At 55.0% G+C, this 25,100-nt stretch overlaps 1 pseudogene; it reads right to left on the bottom strand.

Annotated features, from left to right (window-relative positions):
* Positions 1 to 4,871: 4,871 nt before the first annotated feature.
* Positions 4,872 to 11,416, bottom strand: LOC112927830 (calcium homeostasis endoplasmic reticulum protein-like; annotated as a pseudogene).
* Between the last annotated feature and the right edge of the window lie 13,684 nt (positions 11,417 to 25,100).

The following is a 25,100-nucleotide window of genomic DNA, read 5'->3' on the forward strand; positions in this document are numbered from 1 at the left end:
CACAGAGTTGGGGGTCAGGGCAAGACCGACAGACCCACAGGGGGTGCGTGGAGGCCACCCAACACAGGGTGCCATGGAGGGGCGGAAGAGAGTGGCTGGGGAGCACCGAGAGGCCTCCAACACCTTCTCAGCAGAATCAGGTGAAGTGCTGGGCAGTGTGGGGCAACCCTCTCTTCTGGCCTCAGTTGACATATCTCTAAAATGGGTGACGGTGATGCTTCACAGCCTTTCTGGGCCAAATGAAACCATGTGTGAAGAACTAGAAGCACGAGGCTCCTAACAGTACATTTTATTGAGCACCTACTATCTGCCAGGCCTGGGCCAGGTACTGTGCATCCGCTGTACGACTTCATCTTCACACCAGCTCGAAAGTCTCTAGCTTATCCCCCATCCGTGGATGAGAAAGCTGAGGCACAGAGCTTGTAGGACGCCTGAGGTGAGGGGTGACACCTGTCAGCGAGGCTGAGTGGAGGCGAAGGGACAGTGGTGCTCTTATTCTAACCGTGGTCCGTGTTCTGTCCCCGCAGTGCTGGGGCCGCAGCGCGGGAGGCGGCTGCGTGGGCTTTGTCATGCCTGATCCTTGGCCCTGCCAGGGCTCATGTGGGATGTGGGCCTGTCAGGCAGGATAGAACCGACCTGAGAGAGAGGCTTCTTCACGTTGGCCTCGCAGGGAGGTCATTCTGCACAAAGGAGGGGGAGTGGCTCTGTCACCACCAGGCCTGGTCCCACCTGCCTCAGTGCGTCGGTCAGCCACGTGGGCCTGGGTGTGCGGTGCCCACCGCAGCCAGGTGTCCGGAGGGGCAAGCAGGGCTCTTGCCTTTTGTAGATGCTCCACTTGGAATTGATTCATTCGTTCACTGCCATTCGTTCACCTGTGCTGTCCTCCGTGCGCTTACAGGCCCAGGGTTAAAGATGATGTGGGTGTGTGGGGCTGTAGGGAGGCTTCAAAGAGGAGGTGACACTTACTTAGCATCTTAAAGAAGCATCTTACCTGCCCCCCCTCCACCTCACCTGTTCTCATCTAAGCCTTGCAGTCTTCCCCACACACCAATGCCCACACTCCCTGCACCGAAACCATCAGTCCAGCTCCCTTCCGGGGCCGGGAGGCTCACCTGTACCAGGTGCTTCCTTAGTCTTCACAGAGGCTGTCAGGAGAAGTCCTGGATCAAACCCAACCCCAGCTAGATTTTGTTTGGCTCACAGCATTAAAAGAACTCTGAGCTAGCTACCAGCAATTTAAAAGTCAGAAAGTTGCATATTATAAAAATGCCATATTTTTGCCCTTAGAAAAATGGGAAGTCCCTCCAGCAAATAGCCTGTGGCCTGGGGCAGAGTGGTGGTCGTCCCCTGTGTAGACGTGTGTCCTCCAGTCCATGGATGCAGTTAGAATCTGCCCGGACCCTGGAGATGCTTGACTTTGACACCTCTCGGACTCTGTCACCGGGTCCCGTGGGAGTTCCTGCGAGTGGCTGTAGAACACCGCTCAGCCTTCCCCTCCAGCTCAGGAGCAGGGATGCGAGAGCGCTATTTGTGAAGGGGGTGAATTGTAGACTAATGTTGGCGCATATCGTAAAGTGAAGGCGACTCACATCGCACCTGCGTGGGACGCCCCTGGACACGTGATGCGGGGGCTTGGAGCCCAGAACATCGCCACACACTGCGTTTGGTTCTGGGCCTCAGTGGCATTTCGGGGGGAGTTAAGGCTCTGCCCAGACAAGCCCTGGCCTTCACCAGAACAGAGTTTCTCGGGTTCTCTGAGGCTGTGTAGCGTAGTCTCCGATATACATGCTTTCCCTCCCTCCGGATCGGGTCACAGCTCTGGGCTTTCTGCCTTCCGGAGTCGCTGGGGCCGGGAGGGAAGAGAAACTGTCTGGAACACGAGTCTATCAGGCTTCCCTTTTTCTTTTTCTTTTTTTTTTTTCCTATTTAGTTTTATTTTTAAATTTTTTATTATTTTTCAAATTTAATTTTTTAAAATTTAAATTCAGTTTGCCAACATAGAGTGTCACACCCAATGTTCTCATCTGCTCTCATCTCATTGCGTGTGCTGCTTCATGCCCGTCACCCAGTTACCCCATCCCAGTTACACCCAGTTACCCCTTCAAGCTCTATTGCAAAGCTGTGATCACCAGGACGGTACGACAATGGCACAAAAACAGACACACAGATCAGTGGGACAGAAGAGAGAACCCAGGTTTTCCTCTCTAAGCCACCCTGAGGCAGCGGTGATAGGAGGTGGGAGGAGGAGGGTAGGAGAGGCCCAAGAGGAACAGGGAAAGAAAGTAAGAGTAAGGGAGCCTCCCCCGGTCCCCAGGGGGTGTCTGGTGGTCCTCCAAGTCCCTCTGGTGTCTCCAGAGTAGAGGGTGGCTGCTGATTTTGCAGGCAGTGGGGCCTCTCCCTGCAGAGGCCCTGGGAGGAACGGCTGGGGTGATTCCAGCCTCCCCAAGGGTTCCAGTCCCAGTGTGGGACAGAGGCAGAAGGCTGGACACCAGAAGGAACCGAAGCTGGGGACAGGGGCTGGGGACAGAAGCTCTAGCTGCAGCCTGAAGAGCTGCTCAGGCCTGGGGCTGTTCCCCGAGCCCACACCCCATCTAAGATCCCGGGAACTCCTGTTAACTTTTTGCCTGGGAGGAAGAGCTCCTGGCCGTGCATGACTGGGGTCGCCACATTTCTAGCCAGCAGGATCAGGGCTCCAGAATTCAAAATGAAAATAATCCATAGAAGGAGTTAAGTGGGATTTTTGCTGTAAGCCTGAGTTTGGGGACCGAGGCGCTTGTCCTCAAAACAGAGAGTACGGAAGGCCGGTGCCAGGATCACATCGCAGGTAGGGCAGGAGAGCTAATGTGTATCACCCGGAGGGCCGGCCTGTCTAGGGCTCTGTGGAGAAGGATTCGGAGGCAGTCTTTGATCAGGGCCAAAGCCAGCCTTCATTGCTTAGCAAGCTGAAGCATATTTAAAATCTGGTTTAACACTTCATTTTATAAGCAAGGACACTGAGGCCCAGAGGTTTAAGCCTTTTGCCTAAAGCTGGGGGCAGAGCTAGAGCCAAGGACAGTTAATGTCAGTGCTCTTTAAATGAAACAATTCAGTGTGTGTGTGTTGTTTCCTTACTTGCGCCAAGCTCTGTGTTAGGTGGTGGAGCAGTGAGAAAGAGTGTAATGCTATTAAAACTTACTATTAACTTCGTACCATCATGTTTCTAATCTTCATGAAATGCCATGGGACCAGTTGTTCCCTGGGTCAGGGTAGGGTAGCTGCATGCAAACCACCTCAACATTTCCTATACTCCATGTTTAACGTGTGTTCCAAGGTTTTGCCTCCTGACAGGGACTCGGTGGCTCTGAGTCTAGGGAACAAACAGGGTTGCTGGAGTGGGTGGTGGGATGGAGGGATGGGGCAACTGGGTGATGGGCATTAAGGAGGACATGTGATGTGATGAGCTGGGTGCCCACCAAATGTGAAACTAAGTATGTACTTTATGTTGGCTAATTGAATTTTTAAAAAATATTTTATTTATTTATTCATGAGAAACACAGAGATTGAGAGAGAGGGGTAGAGACACAGGCAGAGGGAGAAGCAGGCTCCATGCAGGGAGCCTGACGTAGGACTCGATCCCAGGACCCTGGGATCATGCCTTAAGCCGGAGGCAGGCGCTCAACCACTGAGCCACCCAGGCATCCCTGGCTAATTGAATTTAAATTAAAAAATAAAAAATAAACGGAAGACACAGAGACTCAGGTTTAACCAGCTTGCCTGAGGCCGACCAGCTAGTGAGAGGCAGAGTCTCAGTTTGCGTGGATTTGCTGGGGCTGCCCTAACAAAGTCCTACAAACTGGGTGGCTTATACCACAGGAATCTATTGTTTCATAGCTGGAGGCTGGAAGTCCGAAATCGAGGCTGGCATCCAGGGCTGTGAGACGATATACCTTTGTTGTTGGCAGGATGGGTCCCTTCTGGGAGCCAGGAGAGAGAAGCTGCCATCTTCTGGCTTTGGATGCTCGGGTGCTCCTTGGCCTGCAGGTAGCGTTCTTGTTGTGTGTTCGCATGGCCTCCCCTCTGTGCGTGTCTGTCTCTGTGTCCAAATTTCCCCTTTCCATAAGGACCCCTGTCCTATGGGAGTAGGGTCCACCCCAATGACCTCATCTCACCTCATTCATGCGCGGGACCCTATTTCCAAATAAGGTCACGCTCACAGGCCCTGGGGACTAGGACTTCAGCATCTTTTTTGGGGGAATGCAACTCAAGCCATAATAGTTCAAACCCAGGTATATCTGAAGGTTGTGAGAAGGGCATGATGCACCTGCCCTGAGACTCCCAGAGAGAGTAATGTTTAGGCTGGGCATGGAGGATTGTTGGGGGGTTCTCCAGGTGGAGGAGCAGAATGGGAATTTTGGCCAGAGGCCGATGTTCGTGCTCTACCATGTGTGGTACAGTAAAGGCATGGCCTGCATTTTCTTTGTATCCTGGAACCCAGATGGGGCACTGACTCGATCTTCCTCCTTTGAGTCTATATTGCCAAGAGCTGACTGCCCAGTTAGAGGCAAACAACCAATGTGCATGGAGAACTACCTTGTGATGGGCAATAGGCTATCCCCGGGGGACTCAGAGATCCTTAAAGGAGCCCCTACTTCCTGCGAGCTCATAGCTCAGGTAATCGCACTTTGGGCCTGCATGAAAACATAACTGATGAAATTAGTATAAGAAGTTTGTAAGTATGAAGTGAGTGGAAGAGAACGGAACCGTATAGCCATTTGTGAGAGTTGGCCCTGGGGACTGAGGAAATCTTGGAAGGCCTCCTGGTAGAGGGGGACTCTGGGTTGGGATTTGACAGAGTGCTTGGGTATACAGAGAAAGGAGAGGGGAATGGGATTTTAGATGTGAGGAAGAGCATAGCCAGGGGAGCCGGAAGCCAGGCTGCTGTTGGAGAAGAGTGGAGCCTTGAGCGCCAGCCTGAGAGGTTGGGTATCAGGCCAGCTGAGGGCCTGGATGCTTGTATTCTTCTGGAGGCAACTGTTCTTGACACAAAGGGCATCCCGGGAGGGGTGGCCCTGCTGAGCTCTCAGCCCACTGGTCTCCCTGCGGGGGCCCAGGGAGGGTAACAGTGCCAGCCACTGTCCCAAGTTCACAGGCCCACCTCCACAGGGTGTGGGGCAGCATCAACCTGCCGTCACTTCTCAGAGCTCTCTAGGGGCTCAGCTTTTATGCCTGGCTCCACTCGCCTTCCTCCCTTCCTCCCTGGCCTTGGGAAGGTGGAGGGGTGTTTCCCCACCATCTGCAGGGGGACAGGAAGGGCTGTCCTGTAGGGGAGGGTGGGGAGGGATCCATTAGGACTCCTGCCCACAGCAAGGGTAACCCGCCTGGGAGGGAGGCCCAGAGGCTGTAGGCAGATGGTGGCCTGGGTGTGGTAGCCAGGGTCCCTACCTGGCCTGCCCCCGAGTCTCTGAGGGAGCTCAGATCCAGCTCAGGTCGCAGCTGGGTCCTCCGTTTTCTTCCCTAACAAACAGGGAAAGTGACATTTATTGTGGTAATCAAATATCTTGATATTGGATAAGAAAGAGCTTTCAAGACCGATGTTCTGTCTTTTGAGTGTTTTGGAAAATCCATAAGCAATAAAATTCTAGTCTGTCCAAACAAACTTAGGATGGAGGGGATGATGGATGCCAGGTACCCTCCTCCCCACATCAAGGAGCCCCTGAAATAGGAGGCCGCTGATCTCAGCCCATTTGTGTATTGGGTCACAGACCTTTAATTATATGATCAGGAACTGGGAACAGATCAACCCAAAGTCAGCCGTTGCCCATTAAAGGAGTCATCATAGATCAGGCCTCAGGCCTGGTAGGCTGGCATAGATGCTGGTGGGGATGCTGGCCCCTTGAGCCTTTCCAGGAACACACTCATCAAACAAGTGTTCCCACGCGGGCAAGAAGGGCTGCCCCTGTACGACCCAGCTCCTCCAGGAAGGCCCCCGAATTCTCCAGGTGCTGCCCTCCGTGGATGCCTCTGCATGGGAGGTATTTGCTTGTGTATCTGTGTGCTTCCCGGACTGAGGGTACCTCTGGCTTGGGAACCATGTCGTTGCACGTGAGGTGCCCCTCAAACAAGCAGTGACTCAGTCTGTGGGGAGCCCGTGTTGTGTGGCCTGTGGTGTCAGGCGCTGTGAGAATCCTGAGGCCGGGTTTGGTCATTGCCCCAAGTGTGTGGCCAGGAGGAGAACCAGGAGTGGCCAGTAGGGAGGAGCCATGTGGCAGGAGGGTGGGCCACACCAGGGGCTCGGGGCACCTGGCCTGCGCCTTGGGGACAGGCAGGAGCTAGGCAGGCAGCGGGGAGGAGTGAGGACGTTCCAGAGGGAAGGACAGCTGCTCCTCCGCGCCTGGGGAATGCAGGGTCTCCGGGAAGCATATCTCATTCTGTCTTCCCGCCAGTGGTTTGAACACATCATCATCACCATTTTATAGGTGAGGAAATCCCAGCTTTGCCAGGTTAGGTGATCTTCCATGGTCACACCCGGGGCTGAGTTTGAGCTCCGGCGTGTCTAAGTGGCAGGGCCATGCTCCTGGGTGGGCCAGGGGGACTGCAGGTCACGGGCAGAGGAGGGGGTGGGCATGGCCAGTGAGCAGCAGGGAGACCAGGGAAGAAGGGGCAGGCTGGGGGCACCGCACCCCACAGCCAAAGGTCGTTTCCTAGTCCTCGCTTGCCACGGGACTTCTGGGCTAGTGGACCAGGTCTTGCTCCCCACTGGGCAGGTGAGAAGACCGAGGCTCGGGACGAGTGCGCTTCGCTGCTCTGTGCCGATCCCTTAGGATGGACACTGGCAGGGTAGGGTGCCTCCAGCAGGTCGTCTGCTTAGAGGGCCCGGATGCAGGGCCAGCTCACTTTCTGCCATAACTCTGGGCCAGGACAGTGCCTGGCTCACAGCAAGGGCCCAGTCAACGTCTGCAGGGTGCAGGATGAATGAATGAATGAACAAAAGAACTAACAACTGAATGAGTGCGGGAGCTGCCCAAGCTTTGTGTGGGTGTGTGGGTGTGAGGTTGGCAGTGCTGCCCTTAGATCAAGGCCGAGATGACCCTGGCAGTTCTAGGAAGGGCACTGTCTTCACCCACAGCACTCAGAGGGCTCCCGGGAGTGAATTTGCTGAGGCTTTGTTCTGTCTCGGGAGCTGTGCCGGGCTCTGGGACACTTGCTTATCCAACAAGCAGTGGGAACCGGGCAGCAGCGTCCTGGGCCTTGGGGCTGCATCAGTGAGCCAGACCATCAGGGTCCCTGTCCTCAGGGAGCTTGCTTCCTAGTTGAGGAACGTGGACTAAATCAGAAAGCAAAACCAACCCCGAAACAGGAAGCGAGAGGACTTTTGCTAATAATTGCTGTGAAAACAACGAAGGAGTGTGAGATCGGTCTGTCTGGGGGTGTTTTGGTCTGTCTGGGGGGGGTGTTTTGGAAAGGGGGGTAAGGGAAAGGCTCTCTTGACAGGGGCTGTCTCTTTTTCTCTCTCTCTTTTTTTTTCATGAGGGGGGCCATCAGTGCAGTGGGGAGATGGAAGCAGGGCACGCTGGCTGGGGACCAGGCTGGGGTCATTGTGGGTAAGTGGAGGGGCCCTGTCGCCGCACATGGGGGGACTGCCCACTGAAGCCGTGGGGAGGAAGGCTGAGGTTGAGGTGCTAGAACCTCCTCCCCTCCCCTGGATGCTCATTGATCTCAGAATGAGGCATGAGGTGGCCAGGGTGGTAGTGGTGGTGGGGTTCCCATCTCAGCACGGAGGTCCCGTGGCGGGGTAGTCACAGTGCTGAGGATAGGGTGGCCGCTCCAAGGGGTGCCATGAGGGGAAGTCTTCCTGCATGAAGCAGGGTGGGAAGTGGTTGAAGCTGTGGGGGTGTGATAGCTGATCAGGCTACAGGGACGGCTGAGGGGGTGGGATGGGCCCCCAGAAGGGTGGTGGCTGCTGCGTGTGGAGGGGTGGCTCGTGCTGGCCTCTGCCCCATGGTGGCTGCTCCTGTGGGCTGTTCCAGGGGCCCTTGAGCTAACTGTGCCAGTTAGCTGGTTGTTCCAGGGTGCATCACACTGACCGTTCCAGCCAGGGTCCTCACGCTGCTCGCCCCACCCGCTGTCATGGCTGTTGTTCCAGGGTGGGCAGTGGGGTGGTCCACCCTGATGGTATGGGTAGGGGGCCTGCTCATGAGGCAGCTGTTGGCCCCAAGGGGCAATGGGATGAGGCTGGTCAAACCACAGGGGCTTGCTAGGACGGATCTGATTGTGGGGCCCAGAGCCCTGGGTGGCTGGCAGTGGCAGGATCCAGAGCTGCTCCAGACACGCCACACTCAGAGGAGCCAGGCATTTGGATGGGAGTCTGGGCGGTCGGTGGGGTGATGCGGGAGCATATGGGGGCCGGAGGTGGGGCAGGTGGTGGTCAGATGGCCTTGGCGTCGGCTTCCTTTTGTGGCATTTGGAGTTGCTGCCACTGCTGGGCCAGGTTATTTATTATTATTATTTTTTAAAGGTTATTGACAAACTCCTTGTACTGCGTCCTGAGGGTCTGGATCTGCTGCTGGCAGGCCAGCGCCACTGCTGGGCCCCCGGGGAGTACTCGTTGCTGAGCGTCACCTGGTATTGGCCGAGCCCCAGGCCTGGGCTCTGTGGCTGCTGGCTGATGGCGTCGTCAGAGTTCCAGAGCTGCAGGGGCTGTGCTCCTCCACAGCCAAGAAGCAGGTGCAATAGGTGGGCACCATGATGTTCCGCAGGGAGGCCAGCAGCTTCCTGGCCTGCTTGTGCTGGCTGTGAGGGAGAGACTCTCCTCGTGTCAGGACACAGGGGCACAGCATGTCACCTATCAGGCAGGTGAGGGGCAGCCACAGCTCGAAGTGCACACCTTCAGCCGTGATGTGTTCTAGAGGAGGGCCGTCAACCACTCACAGTGGGTGGCGGCGGCAGCGGCGGGGGGGTGGGGGGGGGGTGGGGGGTGGGGGGGGTGGGGGGGGTGGGGGGGGGCGCACTTGGTGTTGCTAACATCCAGTTCTTCCCGGCTGAGATGCCATCTTTGGTGCATGTGTCGTTGATGAGCTCAGCAGGTGGACAACTCATTCATGTGCAGCTGGGTCTCCTCCAGGAGCTTGTGCGTCTGCTGCTTCACTGCATGGGCCACAGCAACCTGACAGGTGCCATTTGAATTGGGTCCTGCTTGGTGCAAGTGGGGCAGATCAAAGACCTGGAGAAAGTTTATCTCAGGTAGAATAGGTGCAAAGGTCCTGAGGCAAGCGGGAGATTGCATTCTGGAGGAACAGAAGGGGGCTGCTAGGGCTGGAGCCCAGTGAGTCAGGGGAAGGAAGGCAGACAGTAGGTGGAACCCATCATGTAGGGCTGAATGTGGTTGGAGTTTTTGTAAATGCTACAGGAGAACTTTGGGGCAGGCCAGTCACAACATTTGCATGTTGAAGTGTTGAAAAGATAAGAAGATCCACTAATAAATAATGTAAGTGTGCAGACTGCCAAGGAGAAGTACAGGATGTCATGGCAGTGATTGTGGGGACTTGGCTCTGTCAGAGGAGGCGGCATTGGGTGGAGATCTTCAGGGGTGCATCATTCCAGCTGGAAGTGGGACAGTGTTATCTAAACCCACCCAGAAGGGATGCATCCTGTGAGGAAGGTTGGCAGGATGGTCAGAAGGCAGATCAGCAGGGCTTCCGGACCATGACAAGGAGACCTGTTGGCCCGGGGGTGCCTCTGAGGGCCAAGAGGAGGAGTGATGGGGTCAGCAGGCTCTTTAGAGGGACTGCTCTGGCTGCTGGTTGGGAACCCACAGGAGGGGGTGGGCATGGCAGCCGGGTCCCAGCTCAGGGCCCCGGGAGGGTGGGTGGGTGTTGGAGAGCATCGCTATGGACAGATCACATAGCTTCCTGGGATCCAGTAGGATCTGCAGGTCGGGTTGGTCTTGTGACCTTCCTAAGGAGAGAGGGGGCACCTGGGGAGGGGGAAGGAGACCTGTAGCAGATTGAAAGGGGTCCTGCCACAAAGGACAGGGAGGTCTGCCTGGAACCATAGGTTGTGATCGTTTTTGGAATAAGTGTCTTTGTAGTTGTAGTTAAGGTAAAGGGTCTCCAGGTGGGGCCGTTCTGAATCAGACTGGGCCCTAAATCCAATGACAAGTGTCCGCATAAGAGACAGAATGACCCAGAAACCCACCATGTGAAGACGGAGGCAGAGACTGGAGGGATGCGGCCAAGAGCCAAGGAACGCTAGGAGCCTCCAGAAGCTGGAAGAGGCGAGGCCGAGGTGCCCTCTAGAGACTTCGAGCAGGCATGGCCCTGCCATCATCTTGGTTTATGACCCCTGGCTTCCAGAACTGTGGGAGATGCATCTCCTCTGGGTTAAGCCACCCAGTTCGTGGTCATTTGTTGGTCATTTGCTGTGGCAGCCCCAGGAAATGAATCCAGTGCCGCCCCTCCCCCGAGAAAGCCCAGCTGATATTGCTGCGGTGGTTACAACCCACAGCGTGGATGCCTTTGAGGAGCTGTGCTCTGTTCCCATTTGGCTGGGCTCCCCCTGCATTCCCCCCCCCCCCCCCCCCCGCCCCGCCACCTATATTAGAATAAGATTGAATTTTCTAGCTTGGGTTACTAAGCTTTCAGATCTGGAAACTGTGGCCATTAATCAGCTGTCACGGGATGTCGTAAACAAGGGGCTTTAAAAACCATGTTTGCTTTTTAGGCTGATAATACTTGGAGGTGAAGCCGGGAGAGTTATACATAATGCATGCATTTTAATGGGCCGCGCACTACAGCCCTCTTTAGTCGGAATGATTCGTTTTAATGTTCAAAATAAATATCAGAGACAATTTGCCAACAAAGCTGATTTTCTCCGCCCGCCATTAACTTAATCTTTATACCTCAGCCTAATGACAGAGGGGCTGGGGGGCGGGAGGGGCTTTGTGTTACAAGTAAGTGTGGTCACGAGCTGTGGGGTGACTGACGGTGTGCCCCCGTTTGCTCAGGATAGTCCTTTGTGCCCAGTGTCCTGGAATCATTATTCTGAATTTGGATCAAGAGGCATTTGCCAATATCCAACTATTTTTGATCTGATAGCAATTTCAAGTGGTTCAATCGAAACACATACAGTGTCCCGGTTTGTCTGGTATATGATATACCCTTTACTCCGTAGGTGGGGAAGCTGAGGCCTGTAGAAGTCAAGCTCCAGGTACCCCGTGCCCCCATTTCCAGCCCGGGTGTTTTTTCGGAATGTGTCCCAATGCTACCCATCTCCTCTCAGCCTCAGCTTGTCTAGCTCCTGCCTTGTCTTGTGACTTCAGCCCCTAGAGCTTCTGGGTGCCTGTTAGAGAGGCAGATCTTGGGATGGGGGGCACACCTTGCTCCTGTCCCCTGCTTCCGGGCGTGGTGACTCCTGTGGAAGGGTCGGCAAAGCCGTCCATCGCCCACCCTGGCCATGGCACCACTGTCCCCTCATTGGTCTTCATCACTCATGACGTGTACATTGAGATCAGGAACACGCAACCACCACTCAGTCTTACTGGCCGAGACACAGTTGGAGTGAGCTGTGATCCCTGCCTTCTTGAAGCGTACTGAAGGTAGCATGGGAGAGAGGGTGGCTGTCCCGCTCAACACACAGTGGCTGATTCCTTCAATTCACTTATTTAAGTCTCTGTGCCATCGCAGGGGTGGTGGTGCAGGAATTCAGAAAGGCAGGAGGTCAAGCACGGGCAGGGCAGGGCTTTGCTAAACAAAGCTGATTTTAAACCCAATTGTTACCTTGCAAAACTGGGAAGACTTGCTTCCCCCTGCAGCCCCCTGCAGCGTGTCTACTTGGGTGGGGGGGATGTGCCCGGGTCGGGGCGGGTGGGGATGGTTGCTGGAGGGCCCTGCTCTGGGAGCTGCGGCTGCTAGAGACGCCCAGGGCAGGAAGCCTGGGCCTTGCCCTGCCCACGTGTCCAGAGAGAGGCCAGGGCCTTGCCACGTCCTACTGGTGAGGCGGGTCCCTCTTCCAGACTGAGCTGCAGAAGAAAGAAGACAAACTTCAGAATCATTCATTCTTTTCCTTATTCACTTAAGAAATATGAAATCCTCAAGGGCCAGGTGTTCTGCTCAGCGTCAGGGCAAATTTACCCAGAAGTCCAGGTTTCTGGCTTTCTGGAAAAACTGTAAGATCTAGCTCACGGCCTGCCCTGGCATCGCCTTTGCCTAGCTCAGGTCCCTGCTCTACGCAGCGTGCCTGGCCCCTACAGGCGGTTGACTCTGAGAACCTTGGCTGGTCTCTGTTTCCTGAGCCCAAACAGAGCATACAGTAGGTGCCAAAGAAGTGCTTACCGTTCGTTGAATGAAGCAGACTCTAAATGGTTTTGCAGAACCATCCTGGGCAACCACAGCTTGGCATAGGTCCGCCCTCACCCCCTCGCTGCCCCCCGCCCCTCACTAAGGGAACCCACATTGGGGAGGGACCCCGATGGACCAACACCCCCCACTCAGGTATGCCAGGAGAAGTGGACACACAGCACCCTGGACGTGACCGCCTTGGCGAGAGCGTAACCTTGCCCAACCATCTGCAGGGCGACGTGGCCACATCTACCAGCATTTGAAAAGCCCATGCCCTTTGGTCCAGCTGTCCCGGGGCCACGTGCCCCAGACGCATTTGCAAAAGTGCATGGAGCTGGGAGCAAGCCCGAGTTAACACTGAATTGTGTGTAGCCGCAGCTATAGCCCACCAACATGTCCCTCAGGGGCCGAGGGTAGAAGAGGTGGTGCTTCCGTGCCAGGGAGAGAATGGAGGGGCTATTTTTGTGCTGATACGGAGAGATTCGGAGGTGCATTTTCAGCAAAATAAAGCAAGGAGCAGAGCAATATATGCATGAACACATTTGTGTGTATAGAAAAGGTGGTCAAAAGTGTGGCCTGTGGCACAGCCCCTGGAGTGTGAGTCCCAGCTCTGCCACTCGCCGACTGTGGGACTTGGAAAGTCACTTAACCTCTCTGGGGTTAGTTTCTGTGGCTGTAAGTCGGAGCTATATGTAAAGCACGAGCAGGACTGGGGCCAGGGTAAGTCCTCATTAGCTAGTACTATTATGCTTATGTAATTTTTTTTTCCTGGTCAAACACACAAAATGTTAGCAGGGGCTAGTTTGGGTATTGAGGGTGGGGTGGGGTGTGGGAGGTAAAACTTCCTTTTTATTTCCTACCTTTATGGACAGTTCAAAATTTTTATAGAGGCATTTTTACTTTTATTTCAATATCAGTTAAGCACACACACACATACCCTACAAAGGAGGCAGCTGTTTCTGTCTGGAGTAAAGTAGGAGCTGGGAAAGTTAACTGAGGAGGTTATAAGGGATCATCCAGGGCAGCCTGGGTGGCTTAGCAGGTTTAGTGCTGCTTTTAGCCCAGGGTATAATCCTGGAGTCCTGGGATCGAGTCCCACGTCAGGCTCCCTGCGTGGAGCCTGCTTCTCCCTTTGCCTGTGTCTCTGCCTCTTTCTGTCTCTCTCTGTGTCTCATGAATAAATAAATAAAATCTCTAAAAAAAAAAAAAAAAAAAAAAAAAAAAAAAAAAAAAAAAAAGGATCATCCAGACAAAGAAAAGGGACAGGGCTGGTAACTCTGGGTGGAAGCACCAGCCTGTGCAAATGTCCTGAGGCAGGAAAGCTGATTGATAATTGAGTAGTGCGGGGTCAGATTGTAGAGCCTCAGAGGAGCGGAGGGTCCTTAGAAAGGGCTTATGTGGGCCCAGACCTTGTGCATTCAGACTCATGCATGTTCTCAGCTGATAAAGAACAGGTGATCTATATTTTTTTAGTTGGGTATGAGATTCCAACATTTCTGTTTCCCAGATTAGAAAACAGAGATGCAGAGACATGAAGAGACTTGCCCAAGGCCACACTCCACGGTAGGAGCACGGAGGACCTCTTAACTTCCGGTGTCCTCTTGGTCGGCTACATAGGACCTGCTTTGTCCGTTCTAGCACATCGTGTCTCCATGTAAGGTTTGGGAGACTGAGGCTCCCACTTGGCCACTGGCTCTAGGAGGGCAGGTGCCTCAGTGCTCAGGACAGTTTCTGGTACATGCTAGGTATGCAGTCAATGTTAGTTGACTGCCTGAATAAGTGAGGTCGCGTGGGAAGCAAGGGACAGCTGGAGTGGGAACCCAGGTCTCTGGACCCCCAGCCTGCGCTCCACCCCCCACACCAGGGAAGCCAGACTCTTGGGGCCAGGGTGAAGCCTGAGTGTTGTCATTGGTTGAATTGTTTCCCTTCACCTCCTCCAAAAAAAAAAAAAAAAAAAAAAAGAGCTATAGGGGAATCCTAACCCCTGGGTACCAGGCTATGTGGAAATCAGGGTCTTTGGAGATGTAATCAAATTAAGATGAAGTCATTCTGGATTGGGTGAGGCCATATTGGACTAGGATGGGCCCCAAACCCCATGCCCGGTGTCATCATAAGGCGAGAGAGATTTGAAGGCCTGGGGGGTGCACAGGGATGAATTCCACGTGAAGCTGGAGGCAGATGTCGTAGCTGCGCTGCCACAAGCCACGGAGGGCCAGGGCTTGTTGGCCACTGCCAGAGGCTAGCAGAAGCAAAGATTCTTCCTTAGAGCCTTGGAGGGAACAAAGCCCTTGATTTCAGACTTCTGGCCTCCAGAACTATAGGAGAGAATGAGAGAATAAATTTCTGTGGTTTTAAAACCACCTGGTTAGGGCAGCCCGGGTGGCTCAGTGGTTTAGCGCCGCCTTCAGCCCAGGGCGTGATCCTGGAGACCCGGGATCAAGTCCCACATCGGGCTCCCTGCATGGAGCCTGCTTCTCCCTCTGCCTGTGTCTCTGCCTCTCTCTCTATGTCTCTCATGAATAAATAAATAAAATCTTTAAAAGACAAACAAAAAACCACCTGGTTAGTGATCCTTTGTTCCAGTGTCCCGGATGCTCGTGCGGGCATTGCAGAACGACGGCACAAACCCGGAGAGCAGGGCCTGGGTCTTGTGATCTGGATCGCCCTCCCCGAGTGATGGGCTGCACGCATGTAGAGGAGGGCATCCTGGGCGCAGGCGTTGGACGTCCTGCATCGTGGGATTTCCATCCCTAGCACAGACCTCGCTCCACACTAGTGGAACTGCCCCCACATGAGGCAACTGGAGGCGATTCTGGACGGTGGTGGGATCAGGGTATTTTCCTGGGGGGGCAGGGGGCAGTGGAAGAGGCCGACCCACGGGGCTGCGGGTGCGTGTCTCAGCCGAGGCACAGCAGGTGTCCAGCCTCACTGGTCTGCCCTGCTTCTCAGAAACCCCTCGGGCTGCGAGCTCGTTCCTCCAGGCATCCCCGAGGGCCCTGTGGTGCCCTGTGGTACAAAGAGGTGGTCTGGCTCAGCCCTTTCACGAAGACCAGAGGAGGTGGTGCAGGGACTGGGCCGCGCAGCTGGTGGCTGACGGCCAGCCAAGAGCAGAGCCTCAGACGTTGCCAGCTGGACGAATGTTCTGGTCGCCCTGCTCGCCCCAGGGCTCTGGGCCAGCCCACCTCCGCGGGACCCCTTCTTTCCCCACCAGGCCAAGAGGTGCTGGCAGGGGTGGAGCATCCAGCGGGGGATATAGCACCTCGCTTTTGCAGGGATGGGTCATCTTTCCAAACCTCTGCCTCTGGGGCCTGGGGCAGGCGACCTCCTATCTCTGAGCCTCGGCGTCCTCTTCTGTGCAATGGGGACAGTACCAGCAGCACCTGCCTCGCAGGGCTGTGGGGTTCAGGTGTGTCGCTGCCAGAAGGCAGCTTCTCAGGGCTGGGGGTCCGCTGCTGTTCCCGTCCTACTCTTGTCGCTGTGATTCCTGACCCCCAGGCCACATGGCACGGAGAAGCAGGGCCTCCTGGCTGCCATGGGTCGCCTGATGCCCGAGTTCTGCCGGTTTGCCTGGGAGGGTCTCCCCCCACCTCTGAGGTGGGCTCGGCAGCCAGTTTGCAAATGGGTCATGTGTTGGGATTTCCCAAGGGGAAAGGGGACCCCAGTGGGAGTCGGCGGTGCCCTTCTGTCCTCTGGGGGTGGCTGTGGAGAAGGGGGGCAAGCGAGTGGGGGTCATGTGGGCCCAGCAGAGCCTCCTGTTGCCCCGAGGGACCTTAATATGGTGACTGGCTTCTCTGCTTCCCTGTGTCTCACCAGGTGCTCCTTGGGGATCTCGCAGGACTGGCCGGGTCCCTTGAGTCCCCGTCCCTCAGGGGAGCTCCTGGGAGCGTGTCCAGTGGGTGGGGGGTGGAGTGAACCTCTGCTCCCTCCACAGGCCTCTCTCTACCTTCCTCGAGGAGACGCCTGGCTGGGGAAGGGCATAGCTCAGGTCATACAACGTGGGGCTGAGGAGCTGGCCTGGCAGCTGGGAGTGCCTCTGGCCACCAGCACCCCCACCCCCACCCCCACCCCACCAGCTGTCTGTGCAAGCTCAGGCATAGCACCTCACCCTTCTGAGCTTCAGTCTCCTCACTCAGAAATAAGGGGCTCGGGCTCCTGCTCCAAGGAACCATGAACATTCTCTTCCTCTTCATCAGGAAGGCGAGATGGAGTCTCTCATTCAGAGCCGTTGCCATTACCGCCACGTGTGGGTTGGCTTAGAATGCCACCTTCCTTTTGCTCTGGGAGGGCTTGCTTCAGGTGTGTCTTCTTCCTCTAGGAAGACCACCTTCCTGGCCAGGTTGGGGCTTCTCCTCTGGGTACCCATAACCCCGGGGCTCTCCTCTGTCCAAAGCACGCATCTCTGCAGGACGACCGGCTTGGGCCACGCTGGGAGCATCCTGGGCGCAGGCGTTGGACGTCCTGCATTGTGGGATTTCCATCCCTAGCACAGACCTCGCTCCACACTAGTGGAATTGCCCCGACATGAGGCAACTGGAGGCGATTCTGGATGGTGGTGGGATCAGGGTATTTTCCTGGGGGGCCAAGGGGGGGTGGAAGACCCTGCTCTCTGGCTCTGCGAGGCCCCTCCTTGAAGACTCGTTGGATGACAGAGCAGGGTGGGTGTCCAGGAGAAGGGGGACGGGCTGCTCCCCGTCTGAGTGGTGAGACTTAACTTGCGTTCCCCAGCCGGGTTGTGTCTGTGTGTCTTGCCGGAGGCCTGGGGATGCCCTGCTGTGTCCTGCTCTGTGTTCTGGGCCCAGGGGAACGTGGCCCGCCCAGGCTGGGGCAGCAGGCACGTCCTCCCTGATCCTCCCTTTCATTCGGGCCTCTGTGAACATGCTGCCCTGCGCCCTTGGCCCTCCACGCTCAAAGCTTCACAGAAGCAGCTCAGCAGGAGCAGGAGCTGCTCTGACCCCTCTAGTCTCTTAAACTCTCGTAAAGGAGAAACACTATGACGGGACTGTCTTCTGTCAGATTTACATTTTTTTTAAATGCCAACTACTCCACGGGTTTCAAAATGAGAAACCCATGCTCCACGGTGAGGATCAAGGGCAGGGAGCGACTCGAGTGCCCACTTCTTTCCCCACTCCCTGCTCTGGGCTGAGGGCCACTGCCTGCCCAGCTGCCCAGGGACAGTAGCCACCGGGCCAGCCTGGGGGAGGCTCATGTCCCCCCTCCCCACCTGCTCTGGCTCCCCCGTAGTCCTTGTCCCACTCTCCAACTCTCCAGGCCCTGGATCCTGGGGGGCCTGCCTCCTGCCTAGCATCCCTCCCCCCTCCTAGCTCCTGACAATGTCTCTACCCACATCCTTGGAGGAGCCTTCCCTGGCCTAGCTGGGAGTATTGCTCTGCCCCACCCTCAGAGGCCATCTCTGGAGCCCCCGGTCACACAAATACAAAGACTTGGAGCCTGACGGATCTGGATGTTAAAGCTTCACTTTCTAACTGCTGTTACCTTTCGGAAATTGGACAACTCACTAACCCTCCCTGGCCACAGGTTCACCCTCTGGACTGTAGGGATAGAAGCATCCATCTCAGAGAGTGTCTGGGGGGAAGAGGGGATTAGCATGTGTGACTTGCCTTGTGGGGAATCCAAGGGCAGTCTGCTCCAAGCCTGGTCTAGGACCAGCACCGTCCCCACACTATTGATTATAGAAATTGAGAAGAAGAATTAGAAACTTGCACAGCATTGTGGCATTACCCTGACATTTTAACTGGTTTTATAAAAGTATCTTTAACAGACTAGAAAATGAATTAATTGGAAATGAAAAATGTGGTGTTTTCACACTGAGAGTTTGAGAAGTTTTGTCTCAGAATGGAAGAAATCTCAAGAAACAATGTCTATTTTTATTTATTTGTTTGTCCATTCATCCTTCCATCCCTCCATCCTTCTGTCCATGCATGCATCCATTCACCCTTGCAACTATCTATCCATCCATCAATCAACCATCCATCCATCCATCCATCCATCCATCCATCCATCCATCATGAATTAAGCCCTTGCTATGATGATCAGAAGAGGTAAATTGGCTCCTGGCTATGACTCCTCATTTATTGAATCTCTTTAGGGCAAGAGAGAGAGGTGGATATATCCCCTGAATTCCTTCAGGGGGTAGGTAGAGGCAAGTTTGCTTAACAAAGCTCAGGTGATTAGACTCACATTATCTTTTATTTGGGGGTGAGTGGGGTGGGCCAGGAGAAGCCCCCACCTCAATTCCTATCACTTGGCCTGGCTTGGCATTTGCCTTCTTTTGTGATAGGAAAACCTGGGTAGGACTTAACTTTAAAGTCTGTCCTTCATCTTCTCAAAAGTCAAAGTCAGGAGTTTGCTCCCTCCCCCTCACCAGCACCCCCCAGCCTAATTTCCTTTTATTATGGAAACTGGGAAAATGACAAGTAATTGCTTGAAGATGCTAGAAAGATTGCATTTTGTTTTGTAACTATCAGCTTGAAAATAATGTTTAAGAGATTATGAATGGGTGATTAACTATTTTTTCCATTACTTCCCTCTCGAAATCAAAACCACAACAATTGTGATATGCACAGTAAAATGGAGGCCCTGGTCTCTAAAACCAGGCGAGACGAGGAGCAGGGGTCCCTTCTGGGGAGAAATCTTAACTCTCAGGCCTTGGAGAAGACTGGGCAGGGCGAGGTGCTGCACAGAGACAGACCTGGTCTCCTCATGCCAGCTTCTCTGCATCGCCCCCTCCCTCCTCATTCCTTAGATCAACAGCAGTGATGGGGTCTGCAGTCAAATTTGCTATTTACTGCCTTTCCTGAGTCAGTTTGTTTTGGGTGAAAACAGTCTCTGATGTGGCTCTATTGCGCCATTTCAGCGGGTGTTTATCATTTAAAAGGAACAATTTTAATACCTACATTTGCCTTACAGTATGAGCCATAAATGTGATTTAGACTTCCCTTTATAATAGACTCTCACAAGCGGTTGCCTAGACTCCAGAAAACCATTCCTCCAAGTGGTGGCCATGAAAACGAACAGGCTTTTTCCTTCTTTTACGAAAGTTTCCCTTTTTAATACCTCTCGAAATTATTGAACGAAAGCTGGGTAAATGGGCTGATTTGTGCATCTTCCTTGCTGGAAATCTGGAGCTCCGGCAGTGCCCTGGGAGAGAGCGCTTCTGTGGTGGGGCTGCTGCATTGGTGTCCGGGGGCCGGGGCCGTTTGTGCTCCCCTCTGCGTCTTGCCTTCTGGGCCCAGGCTTCCCTGTCTGCACCAGATTGGTGGTGTTGACGATAATACGGATCCCTTACATCAGTGCCACTAAGAGTGAGGTTTGTGGGCTGACGGCATCGGTGCACCTGAGAGCTTGCTAGAAATGCAGATTCCCTGGCTCCGTCCAGACATACTGACTTGGAATCTCTGGTGGGGGGGGGGGGGCGGTGAGGGCCCAGCACTCTGTTTTACTAGCCCTTCCAGATGGTTCTGATGTGTGCCGAAGTTTGAGAAGCTCTGTCTCCTCAGGAGCGGAGCCCAGGGCCCCCCTCTCATGCTCAGGGTAAGCCGCTAAAACAATTCATGGGCTCCCCTTAGCCCAACGGAGATGTACCAGAAGCTGAAGGTCCACCGTGTGCTTAGGACCCAAATTGGATTAAGGCAAAAATAGCAAGTGTAGTCTTGGACACCACAAACCAACGGGGAATGTTGACAGACTGGGGTATGTGTCCTGAGATGACAAGGAGGATGGTGACAAGTGTTGAACTGAGATGTTGTCCTGTTCCTTCAGAAGGACCCACTAGATACCCACTGGTGTCTGAGACCCTCTGGCACACCACACCACCTTGGGTGTGGGCATGAGCATGTGCGGCCTAGGGAGAAGGAGAAGCTGCATGGGAGCAGCAGAGACCTGGGGACCATCTTCCCGTTACTGGAGGGCTGGACCGTGGAGACTGGAGTTGACATTTCCGCAGTTTCAGAGCTGTCCCCACCTGACCCCTGGGGGGGAAGAAGGCATGTGGGAGAGCGAGAGCTCCTTCCCCGGAGGCATCATGCAGGCGCAAGTGGAGGACAGAGATCCTGCTTGCCATCCAGGGTGCTCCTCCACCCGGAGGGGTCCTTTTCCATCCCAGTATTCCAGGACTTGTGCCTTTTGTTGCAGCTACAGCTGACCTTTCTGTGGCCCTCCTTCTGCAGTGTGGGAAGACCATAACCTTGCGACTGAGGAAAGCCCTCCTGCATGGAGATGCTACTTCCTGCTGAGAAATGCCTCCATTTGGGGGAAAAATGGGATTAATTTTTAGCGGAAACAGCAGTGGCTGATCGCGCAGTTTTCAAATTGTTGACTATGATATTAAGTAAAAGGCAGACTCCTGTCCAATGGATGTTATTAAAATTAACTGTTTTAGCACTACATTTAGAATCAAAACCAATCTGTCACTCCTAAATTGGTTTCTTTCAACTGCTATTTGCGGGTAAAATGAACAGTTTTAACAATTACATCTCCAGTGCAAATCATAAACTTGATTTACAGGAAAACACTTAATTTACTGCATTTGACTATGCACCGGAGCTGCCAATTATCTGACTGTAAATTTCCCTGCTTGGTTATTTGCTTCTTAAACAGCAGCCTTGGTGCCCTTGCCTCACTCACCTGTGGGCCCAAGGCTCTCGACCTGGTGCCGTCCATCCTGATTTGGGGTTTTGTCTGTGATGAGCTAGGTGCATCGCAGGAGACAGGGCCCTACACAGAGCAGGGTCTCTGAGGACCCCCTGTTCTGTGCTCTGTTTCATGTTATAAAATCCTGAGCGGGGTATCGCCACTATTTAATGCAATCCAGGCTAGGCATTACAGAGGGGACATCACTGTGTGTTTGAATGAGGAACTGTAGGTGTGCAGTGGTGGCTGCATCTCCCACAGTTCCTGCCCTCAACGAGTTCACAGTCTAACAGGAAAGACGTGTGCTGGATGACACCTCTTTGTAATATAATAAATCATCCCCTTAATTGTTGGCTGTTAATGAGCTAAAGTGCTGGGACCCACTGAGTGGCAATAATTCTGCTCTGTGGCCTTGAGGTAGGGAAGATTACATGCAGGAGCTTTGTTGAGGTTCCATTTGAACTGAGTCTGGAAGATAAACAGAGGTTTTGTAGGTAGAGGAGAGGGCATCCCAGGTCCAGGGAATAGCATCGGCCAGCTCCTGTTGAGGTGGAAGACCAGGGTGCTTTCAGGGAGGGGCTGTGTGGTCTGGCTGAACAGGAGGGGAAGGGGCAGCAAAAGTGCGTGGGTGACATGACACTTTGGAAAAGTAGGTTGGAGCCAGGACTCACCTTTCAAGGCATTTAGAGTCTCTCTGGTTCCCAGGTGAACCCCTTTTCTAGCTAAGCACGTGGAAGTCCGCAGCCCTGAAGCAATTCTTGTGAAGTCGGGAGGGATTCTGAATGTCGAGAAGTTATAGGATGGAGGAGGGTTTCCTGGTATTTTGAGAAGTCAGGAAGCATATGCAAACCACATGCAAATTAGATGCCAGCCAGCACCTGCTCTGTGCTGTGCTTCAGAGGCTTTCTGCTGCAGGCAAGGTCCTGTGTGTCTTAACAAAGGTGAGAGAGACGTCTCCTGGTAGCCTGGGCTGAGCTGCGGGGACACGTATGAGGCCGCTTAACAGGAAAACTGCCCTGAGACTCCCCACCAGGGGCCTTTCTGTTGGAGGGAGTGTCCCACCAGGAGAGGGAAAAGCACATAGGGCCTCAAAAGGTAGGAGGAAGCCCCCCAAGATTGCCACCTGCGGGGATCCCAGGCCTTAGGATTTGGAGGATTTGCGCGGGTTGGGATTCTCATCCCTCCTGCACACCCTTCCTCTGTGCAGTGTCCCCTCAGGAAGGGCCCAGTGGGACTTAGCCTCATCCAGAACTAATGTCCTAATGTTTGAGGCTCTGTGGTTTTCTGTTGATGGTTCAGCTCTGACCCCACTTAAGCCCCAGAGCGGTGATTACTGACTTGGTGGTGGTGAGGCTGAGTCTCCTCACAGGGGACTTGGGGCTCAGCTGCCTGCCCCACTACCCCTGAGCTGTGCTGGGGAACTGCCATGGGGGCGGTCCTGGACCCACTGAGCACGATGGGTCGGAGCTGGGGGCATGACTCCAGAGCACTGTCTATCCAAAGGTCTGTGTTTCCTTAGGGGTTGTCTTTGCCTTATACGACGTGGGGGATGGAGGTCAGTGCCTGGCCCCGGGAAGCTTCCAGAAGGCTGACTCTTCCCGCAGTGCCGTGTGACCTTGGACAAGTCCCTTCAACAGTGTTCCTTGTACCTCGGAACCAGCCCAGATGTTCCATGTGAGAAGCCCTCCCTGTTGAGGGTCATCCCATCCCGACCCAAGGGCTGCTGGACAAGCATTTTGGAGGGCTGGGGGAGGCATGGGCGTCCCAGCCTCCAGAGCAAGAGCGCAGCCTCAGGTCTCTGCTGTCCTCTAGAGGGGGCATGGCCAGGGCTCATGGCGAGGACCCGAGGGGCCCCAGGGGGTGGCTCACAGCTTGCTCTGCACGTCCTGGTGGCCCGCCCCTCTGTCTCCTTCTTCAGGTGTCCCTGTCCCTGTCTCTCTGTCTCTCCCCGACCCCCTCCCTATCTGTTTTCCTGGCGTGGCATGCCCAACTCGTCCTCCAGGTCTGGTTCTTTCTGTGCTCAGTGTCTTGAATTGTCTGTGCCCTGGGTCCTCCTCCCTGGGCTCCTGCCTGCCTTGTCTGGCTCCCTGCGGGGCTGCTCTCCCTCCATCTTCCTCTCCTTGTCTGGGGCTGGGAGTCTGCTTCCGTCTCGCCTTCTCCAGGTTCCTCTCTGCCTCAGCACCTCCTCTTTCCCCATCTGCATTCACTCCCCACCCTCCTCTCCCCGGCTCCCCCCACGCAGCTCCCTGCAGCCCTGAGCACCTTGGGGGAAACTGAGGAAGGGTCTCCTCTGAGGGTAGGAAGGGCACGAGGGGACAGGGCCGGGAGTAGCCGGCCTTCAGCAGGTGGCACTGTTGGGCGACTTTTGCTTGTGAAACCTTTTAATACTGAAAAAACACACTGAATCTATTGGCATTTGAGAGGCTTCTTTCTTCCTTTTTTTTTTTTTTTTTTAAATAAAAATAATGACTCTCATTTCCCGGGCATCATTAAACAAGGTGCAGTGTGTGTGTGTGTGTGTGTGTGTGTGTGTGTGTTATGAGGATGTATGAATGCAGATCTCTGCACATGAGTCTGTGAGGCCAGCAGTATAGGGGTGTGTGTGTGTGTGTGTGTGTGTGTGTGTGAGCACATGCCACGGCCACGAGTGCCTGTGTCTATGTGTAAGAACGATGTAACATGTGCCTGGGGGAGTGTTTGCGTGCCACCGGGTGAACGTGGGGTTTCAGCTACGGACCAGTGTGTACCAGAGTCAGGTGTGCCTACGCCTGTGCACCTGTCAGTCCCGGACCCGCCAGTCTGTGCCTCTGCAAGTGTGTAACTGCATGTTTGTTGAACGTGTAGAGGTAGGTTGTTGGGGGAGCACAGCGTAATGTAGTTGTGTGTTCATGCGTGCTCGCGGGCAGCAGCTTGGTACAGTGGACAAGAGGGAGCGCCTGGGAATCAGGGCCTCCAGGTTTATATTCTGTGTGACTTTACGGCCGTGTGATTTTGCCCTCGTCACTCACCATCCCTGAGCCTCAGGTTCTTCACCTGAAAAGTGAGCCGATGGCGCTGTCTTCCTCTCTGGGTGGCCGGGAGGATGACACAGGATCATCCATGTCTAGGGCCCGTCGTGGGCCAGGGCACAGTGGGCCCAGGAGGCACAGAGCCCCGAGGCGCCGGCAGGAGGGCTGCTAGGGTGCAGCTCCTGGGTCTCTGGGAGCCAGGGGCTTGCAGCGGCTCTCTTCCCGGGGCCCTGGGGACTTGGGGCCGGGCCAGGCGCATCCTGGGGGGCCTCGGACGTCTGAGCGGCACATGGTGTAGCTCTGCTGCACAGCCCGAGCTGCAGTGAGCCCCGCGGTGGAAGTGGAGCAGCAGGACGGGCAGAGGCCGGGAGGGACCTCAGACGGTAGCGCTGGGGCTCCTCACCGAGCAGCAGGGACTCTTGGCCAGCATGTGAGGGCACTAACCCAGGCTGACCCCTGGCTGGGGCCCAAGGCAGAGCAGAAGGGAGCCGGGCACCTCAGCTATTCGTAGCCCTGATGCCCGTGCCTCGAGAGAGGCGGGAGCCAGGCATCTGTTCTGACCCTGTAGGTGCGTGATAATCATGCCCCAGTGCAGGGGCTGCACCGATGTGTTCCTGTGGCTTCAGGCCTGTCGGCCGACTGGGCTCTACTGGGTGGGCCACACTTGGGGGCTCATGCTGCGAGCTGGGCTGGGAGTCACCCAACGGATGGCCACCGGCCTCCCGTGCCTGGCCCCTCAGGGTCCTCTGTCTGGGCAGTGTCTCCTCCCCTGGGGCCCTCCCGGCACGGTGGGCTCAGGCTGGTTGCACTTGCCAAGTGGCAGCTGGCTCCCAGGACACAGAAAGTGGGGCGACTGGACTAGTTAGGGGCCGGGCCACACCTGGAGCTGGGGGTGCTGGTTTGTCACGTTCTGTTGGATGGAGCAGTCAGGGGCCCACCCACAGGCAGGAAGGGAGCAGAACACAAGCGCCTGCCTCATGGAGGAGAGCAGGTCATGTCAGGGAGCCTGGGTGGGGATGGTGGAGCCGGCATCGTTGAAAGTGCACCTGCTGCAGCATCCTAATCACATGGGAAGACGACCAGCAAGGTCCATGGTCGAGAGCAGTTCTTTTCTACCATTTTTGATCCT

Source organism: Vulpes vulpes, chromosome 4 (assembly GCF_048418805.1).
Source record: "Vulpes vulpes isolate BD-2025 chromosome 4, VulVul3, whole genome shotgun sequence".
Lineage (NCBI taxonomy): Eukaryota > Metazoa > Chordata > Mammalia > Carnivora > Canidae > Vulpes > Vulpes vulpes.